The sequence below is a fragment of the Mastigoproctus giganteus genome, chromosome 1 (assembly GCF_048544385.1).
Source record: "Mastigoproctus giganteus isolate SK-2022 chromosome 1, ASM4854438v1, whole genome shotgun sequence".
Classification (NCBI taxonomy): domain Eukaryota; kingdom Metazoa; phylum Arthropoda; class Arachnida; order Uropygi; family Thelyphonidae; genus Mastigoproctus; species Mastigoproctus giganteus.
Window position 1 is genome coordinate 43,893,431 of NC_143575.1, and position 11,012 is coordinate 43,904,442.

General features: G+C 40.1%; 1 protein-coding gene across 3 annotated transcripts in view; it reads right to left on the reverse strand.

The window, feature by feature from the left end:
- LOC150090753 (hsc70-interacting protein-like) overlaps positions 1-3,053 on the reverse strand; it is a 203,926-nt gene extending 200,873 nt beyond the window's left edge. The window contains exon 1 of one of the 3 annotated variants that reach the window (XM_090379869.1): positions 2,959-3,053. The gene's annotated coding sequence lies outside the window, so the exon portion shown is untranslated. Of the gene's footprint in view, positions 1-2,667; positions 2,783-2,824 lie in introns of those variants that run through there. The other 2 variants (XM_090379852.1, XM_090379860.1) reach the window with 2 other exon arrangements.
- Between the last annotated feature and the right edge of the window lie 7,959 nt (positions 3,054-11,012).

Consider the following 11,012-nt stretch of genomic DNA (forward strand, 5'->3'; position numbering starts at 1 on the left):
CAATGGATAAAAGGATGGTTAAGTGGGAGAACACAGAGGGTGGTAATCAATGGGTGCTGCTCTTCGTGGACTAATGTTATTAGTGGAGTCCCACAGGGTTCGGTGTTGGGTCCACTGTTGTTTTGTGAATACACAAAATCAATGATATTGATGAAGGTTTATCAGGCTTAATGTCGAAGTTTGCAGATGACACAAAGGTTGGCAGGGTTGTTAATGACAGTAATGGCAGTGTGCTACTGCAACAGGATCTAGATAAATTGGGCAGATGGGCTAAGAAGTGGCAACTGAAGTTCAACCTTGACAAATGCAAAGTACTGCATATGGGTAGAAGTAACCCCAGAGAAACGTACCGTGTGGTACTACACTTAAGGTGGTAGAAAATGAAAAAGACCTGGGAGTAATTGTGCAGTCAGATATGAAGTTTTCTGAGCAATACAGACAGGCTGCTAGGGCAGGTCATGGGGTTTTGTCAATGATATATAGGAATTTTGCTAGCAGGGAAAAGGAGGTGATTGTCCCTCTGTATAAGGCAATGGTCAGGCCACGCCTTGAGTACTGCGTACAGGTCTGGAGGCCTCATTTTAGGAAGGATGTAGATTTGCTTGAGCGTGTACAGAGAAGAGCAACACGATTGGTGAGGGGAATGAAGGGATACTCTTACCAAGAGAGGCTTAAGTTCTGCAAATTGCAGTGGCTGGAGACTAGGCACCTGCGCGGTGATCTGATTGAGGTCTATAAGGCCTTGAATGGGTTGAGCACGCTGAATTCTGATGGGATCCTTCCACTTGTTCAGATTACGAACCTACGGGGACATAAGTTCAAATTAAGAAAGGACAGATGTAGAACAGATGTGCGGAAATTTGCCTTTAGCCAGCGGGTGGTTAATTGCTGGAACAAACTTCCATCTGTCGTTGTGGAAGTTGATAGGTTAAATAAATTTAAGGAGGAACTGGACAGGCATTTGGAGGGAATGGTGTGATTTTTTTTTTTTTTGGCTGATGCTGCATAAGCTCCTACACTTGCTTTCTTGCATCGTGTGCCACTACTACTACTACTACCTCGCAGGTGCCTAGTCTCCATATGCTGCAATTTGCAGAGCTTAAGCCTATCTTGGTAAGAGCAACCCTTTGTTCCACTCACTAATCTCACTGTTCTTCTCTGTACTCATTATAATAGCTCAACATCTTTCCTAAAATGAGGCCTCCAGACCTGTATGCAGTAATTTTGCCAGCAGGGCAAAGGAGGTGACTATCCCATTTATAAGGCAATGGTTAGGTCACATCTTGAGTACTGCATGCGGGTCTGGAAGCTTCATTTTAAGAAAGATGTTGATCTCTCGGAAAAGGTTCAGAGAACAGCGACCAAATTAGTCAAGAATATAAAGGGTGGGAGGGGTCCTTACCATAAGACTTCAGTTCTGCAAACTACACTGCTTAGAAACTAAGCACTTGCTGGGATACCTGATTGAAGTGATTAATGCTTAAGTGGATTGAGTAAACTTAATGATAACAGTATTCTAACTCCTACTCAGACAATTCACACAAGGGGCCATAAACTAAGAAAGGTTTTCCGTTTATGTCTGGCTGAAAGAAAATTTCAATAAATTTTCTTTTTAGAGAGAGAGTAACTGATTGCTTCAACAAACTACCATCTGGTGTTATGGAAGTAGACTATTTGAATTAATTTAAGAAAGAATTAGATATTATTAGAGGGGGTTGGATTGATGAAGTTGATAGTTTTCCTTTTTTTTTTTTTTTTTTGTATGATGCTGAAAAGTTTTCTTCCTTGCATCATTTACTAGTACTAATAATAAATAAATAGCTGATTAACCCAGTTATGATGTCATTTGTTTCAAAGCAATAGAATGCCAATGACATAGCCGAGTGGTCTGTAGTGTGAGCGCAGTAGCACAGGAGTGGACCGGGTTCAAGCCTGTGACTACTAAATATGATTAATATTTTTGTATTGATGATTTATTGTAAACTCCACTGACCTGGTGGTCGTGCTGGAGTATAAACAACTCATTCTGATGGCACAAATTTGTTCTGCTGTCAGCACTAAGTCACTGCAGTTTAAATCATACTGGCAGAAAAAAACACCTATAAGAGTATAGGTTAATCCCCCTAAATTTTTATTTTTTAATCTAATTAATATTAAAATTAATTTAAATAAATATTTAATATAATTATAATTTCATTTATTCAATAATAAAAAGTCTGTCCTCGGAAATGCAGAATGTTATATGCTTATTTTTCATTTTCTTTATGTTGAAACCATTTTGTCCCAGGATATGAAGGAGAAAAAAAATGGTAACTCTACCAGAAATTCATCAAATTTATTAACTATACGCATGGTATACAAGCACGTGAGAATCTCTCTTTTCATGTTGGTTGCGACCACAATTTATATCGGCAGGTTCACTCTCGAAGAAATGGATTTCAAGCAACCCCTCCAGCTTATCTACAGAAGAAACGGAGGAAATCTGTCAAACTGGAAAATGGTTAGAAATTCTAGAATTAATCCTGTAAATATTATCTTCAAAAATTTAAGTGGAGTTTAGCCTTAACTGAACGTTTAGCATATTAATAATTTATTAACATTTAAATGAAAATCAGTTTACTGTTAAAACCGTTGAAATTAAATTCATATGGATTTTTATAAAACTACCTCGGTAAACGTTTAAACATCCTTTCCACTTTTTATTCACAAGTGTTGGAAAATATTTATCGACTTCCGTGACCTCAGGTTCCACATTATTTTTAAAGCTAAAATTGAATAGGGGGAAAAATGCGGCACAATATACAAATAACGTAACCTTTATTACCTTCAAAAAATAATTCCCTTAAAGATTATGCTTAGAAGAAGCTACACCAAAGATAAGTTTTCGGCACACCTTTTTAAGGATGATATATATTTAATACATAAAATCTTCAACAAAATTTAAACATAAGAAGATACCTCAACATTTCTAAACAATAATCAACACTACTGCATCACGTGGCTAGAAAATTCTCGAGCACGCTATGCTGATACATCACAGAATCCCCGTTGCGCCTTCCCTGATTAGAAATCGTATTTTTACTATTTATAATTAGTATGTTATACTATACGTAGGTCAACAGGTAATACACGCAACACAAATAATAATAATAATATTATTATTATTATTAGCCATATGGTTCAAGGAAGCCTGAAGCTTATGCTGAACCGACAAAAAAAAATTCCCCGAGTTACCCTGAGAGGGAGAGTAAAAAGTAGAAAGGAAATCATAATGAAAGAGAAGAATGATGATATCCAGCTCAGGACCCTGGGTGTGCCAAGCCCATACTCACCAGATGTGAGCCCCCGGGGTTAATATTAAATGAATGGTTGATAAGAAAAACAGAGGAAGAATTGAGATAAGGACAGTTTTGTTTTAGGAGGGTAGGAGAAATAGGGATGCAATAGGTGTGAGGAGAATGTTGACAGAAATGCATCTTGGAAGTGAAAAAAGGTTGTGTGTGTATGTTTTAATAGATTTAGGGTAGGCTTTTCATTGGCAGACAGGCTTAAATTATTAATTGTATTGGAGAGGAGGGAATAGGACTGGAAGGACAGAAGATTATTAGTAGTTCATGTTCGGCATACAAAGTAACATTAAGAGTGAACAAAGATAAGATTGAAAGTGTATAGTTAGGAAGAGGTATGAAACAGGGGTTTCATCTATTCCCCGGCTTCATTTAATATAACTTAGAAGAATTTGTCTGAGAAATGAAAAAAAATAGACTGAATATATTAGGTACAGCAGAGACTTAAGGAAAACACGAGGGAGACTTCATAAGTGAATATATAATGGTAATATACAAAGGAGGGAACGACAGACAGCGAGGAGCAGCTATACGTCTAGAAATAATGCACAGAAAAGACTCAAGAAAGTGATGCAAGTCAGTGACAGGATTATAGCTGTAAGATTAAAGGCTGAGCCAGTAGATTTATCGATTCTTCAGTTCTATTTATCAAAAAGCAGCCATAATGAAGATGAAGTAGGTGAGGTATATGAAGAGATAAAGAAAATAAGGGAAGAAGAAGAAGAAGTGGGGAGTGATAAATGCATTGTGATGGAAGATTGGAATGCTGTGCTCTGTGAAGGAAGGAATGGAGATGAGGTTGGGGAATATGAACTTGGGACAAGGAATGAGAGGGGCAAGAAGATTATAGAATATGACAAAAGAAGAGAGATGTTTGCATGAGACACATGCTTTACACGGGAGAATAGAAGAAGATACACTTGGAGAAGACCAGGGCATGTTTACAGGTACCAAATCGATTATATGTTAGTCAACAAAAGGTACAGGAAGCTATGAAGAATTGACATAGTTATCTGGGTGCAGATGCTGATTCTGACCACAATTTGGTAGTGAGGAAAATGAAGATTACTATGAAAAATATTTTTCATTTCTATCCCTTTTCGCTTGCTTTCTAGAAGCATTCATTCCTCATAGTGCCCTATACTTTTGCCACAGCCTTTATATTTAGGACTTCGTCGCTCCGTCGGAGATAGCTGCGTTCGCGTTAGTTTTTCGCCCACGCAATCAACATCACCCCAGGGGTGCGGCCACTGTAATATTACACTACCGCGTGGATCTAGTTGGTCGATGACGTCACGCCGTTCTCCTGTGTAACGGACAAGAGCGCCGAACGCGTAATATCCCAAGAACGGTGTAGGCAGAAGGCGACTATTGTTATAAGAGTAGAATTAGCAGAACAATACAGAGCACGTCTTGCTTAATCAGAACTCTATAAACACATTAGTATAAAATATCATTTTTAGAGTGTCAAATCCCACGAGTTGGCAGTCACAAGTGTATTGCTTTTCCCCACATTGTTGACACGTGAGATCAGAAAAGGTCATGGGAAATTTCAGTTAGGGGACAATGAGATATATATATATAATTTGAAAGGGGAAAGCAAGAGATATTAACTTTGGGTGAGACTTGACAGAAAGGAGTGAGCAGTGGGAGTTTTTGGCCGATTTTTGAGAGTGTGTGAGCAAAGAAGAAGGAGAATAATCTGTAAGAAAAGATGTGAAAAGAGCCACAATGAACGTTTGGTCCAGAACTTCTCCCCCCCCCCCCGAGTCGGTGCAGAATTATTCGGGTAAGTCAACCCTTGTTGCTTAAGAACAAACTATACTAATTGCCCAAAGTCGAATATACCCTTTTACACTTGTTTTAATGCATTTTCAAGACACCTTTCCTCATAAACTATCAGACAACTGTATCATATTCTTAGTACTCAGTTTTAACAGATAATGTGACTTATCAACCTAGTTGCAAAATACTAATTACATTATTAAGTTAATATAGTTTCGACATGAAGAACACTATTTCCAGCTATGCCAACAGCAGTAATGTTTTAACCTGCTATCTAGTTATTTCTAATCTGCCTCGTACAAGTGTCACACAAATCATGATATATTTTGTTTAATAATCTGCTGTATAATTTTGTATTTTTAATAAACCCTGTTTTGTTTGTTTACCCTTTTTGTCTCTTGACCATTCTTCCTAGTTGCACATAATTCACTGAATAAGCTCATTTAAAGAACCATTAATTGCGGTCACTCCGGGGCCCCCTTATCTAAGAGGTACTCTGGGTGAAAAATCACAACGCATCTTGATGTTGCAATTTGCTCTTTACTTCTCAGAGTAAATTTAAGAACACAAGATTTTTGTCCTGAAGTAACTGTTAGATTATCATATTAAACCCAGGTCTTCTGGAAACACATATTAGAATGCAGCCTTGTTGGAAGCCGAGTGATTCACAAAGAACGTTAATTGGCAGGCATGCTAAAACAGAAGAAGAAAACCTGTGGAACATTACGCTCAAGAGAATAAGGGGTTCAAGGAAAAGAAGGAAATTGAATTTAAATGTATTGAAGCCTGAACTAGTGGGAGATTTGAGAGAAAAGCAATTGACAGAAAGACAGTCGATAGAGAGGAAAGAGAAAGGGAGAAGTTTAAAAAGATCATCTTTTTTGCAATAGCAAAAAGCAAATTAGAGATATTGATTAGAAAAGAATAAGGAAACATGGATCACAGAAGAAATGATAGACATAATGGAGAAGAGAAGAAAATGGTAGCAACAAAGTTCAGAAGAGGCAAGGATTAAATATAGGAGTTTGAATAATGAAATTAGATGAGCAACAGATGAAGCAATAGAAAAATGGTGGCAAGAACAGTGCAGAGAACTAGAGGAAATGGCAAAAATAGGAAGAATTGATCTAAGGTATGGAAAACTCAAGTGCTTACCGAATGGGAAGAATAAGACTAGCGAAAAGGTAGAAGACAAGGACAGAAAAATTCTATATGAGAAAGAACAAATAAGGAGAAGATGGAAGGAATATACAGAAAAGCTATATGATAAAACAAAAAAAAAAAAAAAAAAAAAGTCTGGCCTGTGACAGCAGAAGATGAAGAAGAGACTTTGGGGCCAAATTTTGAAAAGGAAATAGTCTCGTTAAAAATAGAGGAAGCTGGACTGGATGATTTACCAGCAGAAATGATAAAAGGACTTGGAGAAGAAGTAAAGAAAAAATTGGCCAGGATTTGCGGGAAAATCTATGCATGTTCGGGAAGAAGAAGTAAAACAGACGATCAAGAACTCTCACAACTGACGAACTCCAGAAATAGATAACGTCCACAACTACTGGTACAGGAAGCTCACTTGCACATAAAAGCACCTGGCAGAGCAGTTTCCCCGAATGATAAGGCACCCAGAGACAATCTCGAAGTGTCTCACTCAAGGAATCACGTATCTGAAGCCTAAAGACGAAGATACAAGAAACTCAGCGATATATAGGCCAATCACCTGCCTCCCAACAATGTACAAGATCTGACCAGTTCAATAACCAGGAAGATATCAGACCACTTGGAGACCACAGCATAATGGGCGAAGAGCGGAAAGGATGCAAGGAGCACTTAATCATAGATTCCGCGGTTATGGAGGAAGCCTAGAAGAAGCGCCGCAACATGTACGCAGCCTACATAGATTACCGAAAGGGCTTATACTCCGTGTCTCATAGTTAGCTAATAGAGGTGCTGAACATCTAAAAAATCAATCCGATAGTGACAAACTTCCTTGGCGAAATGGAGTACCTCCATGAAGGTCGGAAACGTCACAAAGAGGTCAATCTCCAGTAGTAGAGGAATCTTTCTGGAAGATACCATAAGCACACTACGGTTCTGACTAGCACTTAACCTGCTATCTAACATGCTCAAATGCAGCAAGTATGGATATAACCTCAAAGGAGGAAGGAAAAACCAGTACATCCTCACCCCACCTGATCCAGGTGGGTGAGGATGTACAGGATCTATGTGGGAGCTGAGAAACAGCTTCAGCAACTACTCCAGATCACCGAAGAATTCAGCAATGATATTAGAATGGAATATGGTCTAGACCAGTGTAAGACTTACGGATTGCATCAGGGAAAATTAGTCAACCGAAATTACCAGCTGCAGAGTGGTAGAGATCGAAGCCATGGCTTACAAATACTTGAAGATGAAGCAGGCTCACCAGTTACAGCAGTAGGAAATTAAGACCTGCCTGACCGAAAAATATCATCAGAGACTTATAAGCCTGCTGAAAGCAAAGCTGAACGGAGGGAACACAGTTAAAGCCATAAACACCTATGCAGTCCCAGTGCTAACATATGCCTTTGGGGTCATAGATTGGACTGACACCAAGCTGGAGGATATCATGAGAAAGAGAACGACAATGATGACCAAGAGATGCCAACACCACCCGAGAGCTGCCGTGGAGAGACTGACAATTGCCCGGGAAAAAAGGAGGAGGTGGACTGAGAGACCTCATTGCGCAACAGCAGGAGGTAGCGATAATTAACCTGAAGAATTACTTCCAGAAACACACAACAGCACTCCACCAGGCCACAAGGAAGATAGACAAGCAGTACACTGTTCCGCAAGTGTTTCTGTTGCAGTGTGTGCTTGCCTAACAACGTTCTCTGTGAATCACTCGGCTTCCGGAAAGGCTGTACACTAATATGTGTATCCAGAAAGACCTGGGGTTCATATGATAGTCCAGTAGTTTGGATCAGGACAAAAATCTTGCACCCTCAAGACTCACTCAAATTTACCTAAGAGCAAGCTCGCAGCATCGCAGCATTGATTTGAGTTTAATCACATCGTTGTGATTAAACTCAAAAGTCCTTCCCAATTAAACCTTTGAGCCCGCTTAAATATGGTTCATAAACAGTGATCTACTCAGTGAGTTATGTGTAACAGAGAATTGTCACGAGGCAAAATGATCAACAAAACAAGGTTTATTAAACATACAGGGTGATTCATTACCAGTGCGACAAACTTGCAAGAGGTGTAGGCGGCACAAAGATGAATCGGAATCACATAACATTGCAGGGTCCGAAATGCCTTCGTCATGTGGTAGAGAACGTTGAACGGGAGGTCGCGTGAACAGCGATCCCGCTGGAAGTCAGCATTTGCTAACTGTTTCTGTTGAAGAAACCAAGTAGCAAAAGTCCTCCGGAGTGGATAATCCGCAGGCTCCAATGATTGGACGCGTTACAGATGGTATGAACTCATTTGGTTTGTTGACAGTATCCTCCATACAGTGAATTGGGAAATACCCAATCGTTAGCCTATCGCTCGAGTACTCGTACTCGGATTGCCTTCTGCAAGACATAGGACATTCTCCCCATTGTCTGGCGTCCTCGTCGTTCGCTCTCGATTCATGGCCTCTCGTGAAACAACCAGTTTCACGTAACCTTCTGTGCACACGTGCGAAAATCGTATGATGAGGAGCACGCCTGTGCGGGAAACGTTCCTGGTACAAGCGCAGAGCAGCGCGCCCGTTACAGTCCGCAGCTCCATACGCGAGGTGCATGTCGACCAGTTCAACGTTTCAATACTCGTCCATCCTACTGCCTCGGGAACCGGTTCGCAAATGCTGACTTCCAGCGGGATCACTGTTCACGCGACCTCCCGTTCAACGTCCTCTACCGCATGATGAAGGCATTTCATGCAATGCTATGTGATTCCAATTCGTCTTTGTGCCCTCTACACCTCCTGCAAGATAGTAAATCCCCCTGTATAAGTCAAACAAAGGAATACAATAGAACTGGTCAAACCTTTAGGGTAATTGGTATATGGCTACTTGGGAAACTAAAAAAAATCAAATTATTATTTTACGGTTGCCTGTAATTAAATACATTAACCCGTATTTGTGTCTGTAAATTGCTTATGTTCTATGGTCGATTTGCCTGCTTTGCTGGACGAAAAAACCCCAGTTACAGGGGAGAAAAACCTTGCTATCTACGCCTGAGGCCGACTAACTCAGCCACGGAGTGAAAACAGCCCATTAAAGTTCTTCTCGTATTCGGCGGGACTCGAACTCAGACCTTTTCCACCTGGTGTGTGGAGGACGGTGACGATACCACTGTGCTACCCGCGCAGACAAACTTGGTAAACTAACTGAATAGCAGGCGTAATCTTGCTGCAATGTAATCTACAATTTTAGAGTGTAATCTACAATTTTAGAGCGTTCTTAATGTGGGCTCTTCCACTATTTCTCTCGCGAGAATTCACAATCGCTGGTGGCAGCCATGCCATACAACTGTTCTACTATTAGAATTGGGATATATGTCAACTTAACAATTACAATGAGTATTATAACGACTAAGTTTACAGGTCCCGTTAACTGTTAAATTCTAATTATGAAAAGTAGATACACAATTGTCAGAATGGCTCTATGAGAAGAGAGGTCAGTGGGTATGGATCAATTAAAGGAGGGGGAAAGTAAGATTAACTTCGAATAGTTGGGTTTGAATTGTTTTAGAAAATGCTAGTCAACTTACCGACAAATTGTCGTTCTTCCTCGGCACTTCTTGATTCTAATCTTTGTCCATAAGTACGACTTTGGGTGGAATATCTGTTTAGTCAACAGTATCTGCTATCTTTCTCGATTTTCTTTTTCTGCTGATCTTTACCTCTCTCTTCACTATATTCGGATATAGAAAAACTCAACAAATACTGAAAAACCTCTTGAATATCTTCAACAACTCTCTACGTTTCTCAAATCCGCCCCCTGACACTTACAACTCCGAATCCTCCGAAATCTACATTAAGACTGCCAAAAAGCTGTCGTTTTCTATCCCCTTTTCATATATATACCTCTGCATCTCCCTATCTGAGTTTCCCATGACCTGTTCTGATCTCACGGGTCAATAATGTGGGGCAAAGAATTACACTTGGGGACTCTCAACTTCTGATATTTGACACTACTAAAAATGATATGTTATATAGAGAAAGGAAATCTCATATTTGTGTAGGGCAGTTTCTTTTGTTTTACAATCGCGGTCATCGAACGTAAATCGATACACTTTTACGAACGGAATTTTGAAATGACAGTCAATGTGTTTATCAGATTCGATGGCATAAGAAATCATGTCCCTTGTTCTGCTTACTCACCTTTCTCTGTCAAAAGTCGTGTTCTGTTCTTGTCGTTACGGGGGAAATTAGGAGTTCGCTGCCTGCCCGTTGCCGTCGGGAGAGGGGACTGACGTCACTAATTGACTGGGCACATAACGGCGGTATATTGTTTCACCGGCCGCAGTCCCTGGGGCGGCGACTGGTTGCACGTGCAAAACGAAAGTGAAACGGTGTTAATTCCGACGGAGTGACGCTACTTAGTTATACAGGCCGCGGAAAAAGTATAGGGCACTAGGAGGAACAAATGCTTCTAAAAAGTGATAGCATTTTTATAACGCGCCACTGAAACTAAGTGAGGAACCCCCCCAACCAGAAGCTACAAATGATGATAGAGAGATGGGAGAGAAGACACTCCATGGCAGACATTACAATGATCTCCATCAAGATCACATAGATAAAATTGCTTCCAATGCATGGCTCACGAGCGTGCCGCTCTTCCCCGAGACTGAAGGATTCATTGGTCGCCATCCAAGACCAGGTAATCAACACAAGGAACTATAGAAAATACATCGC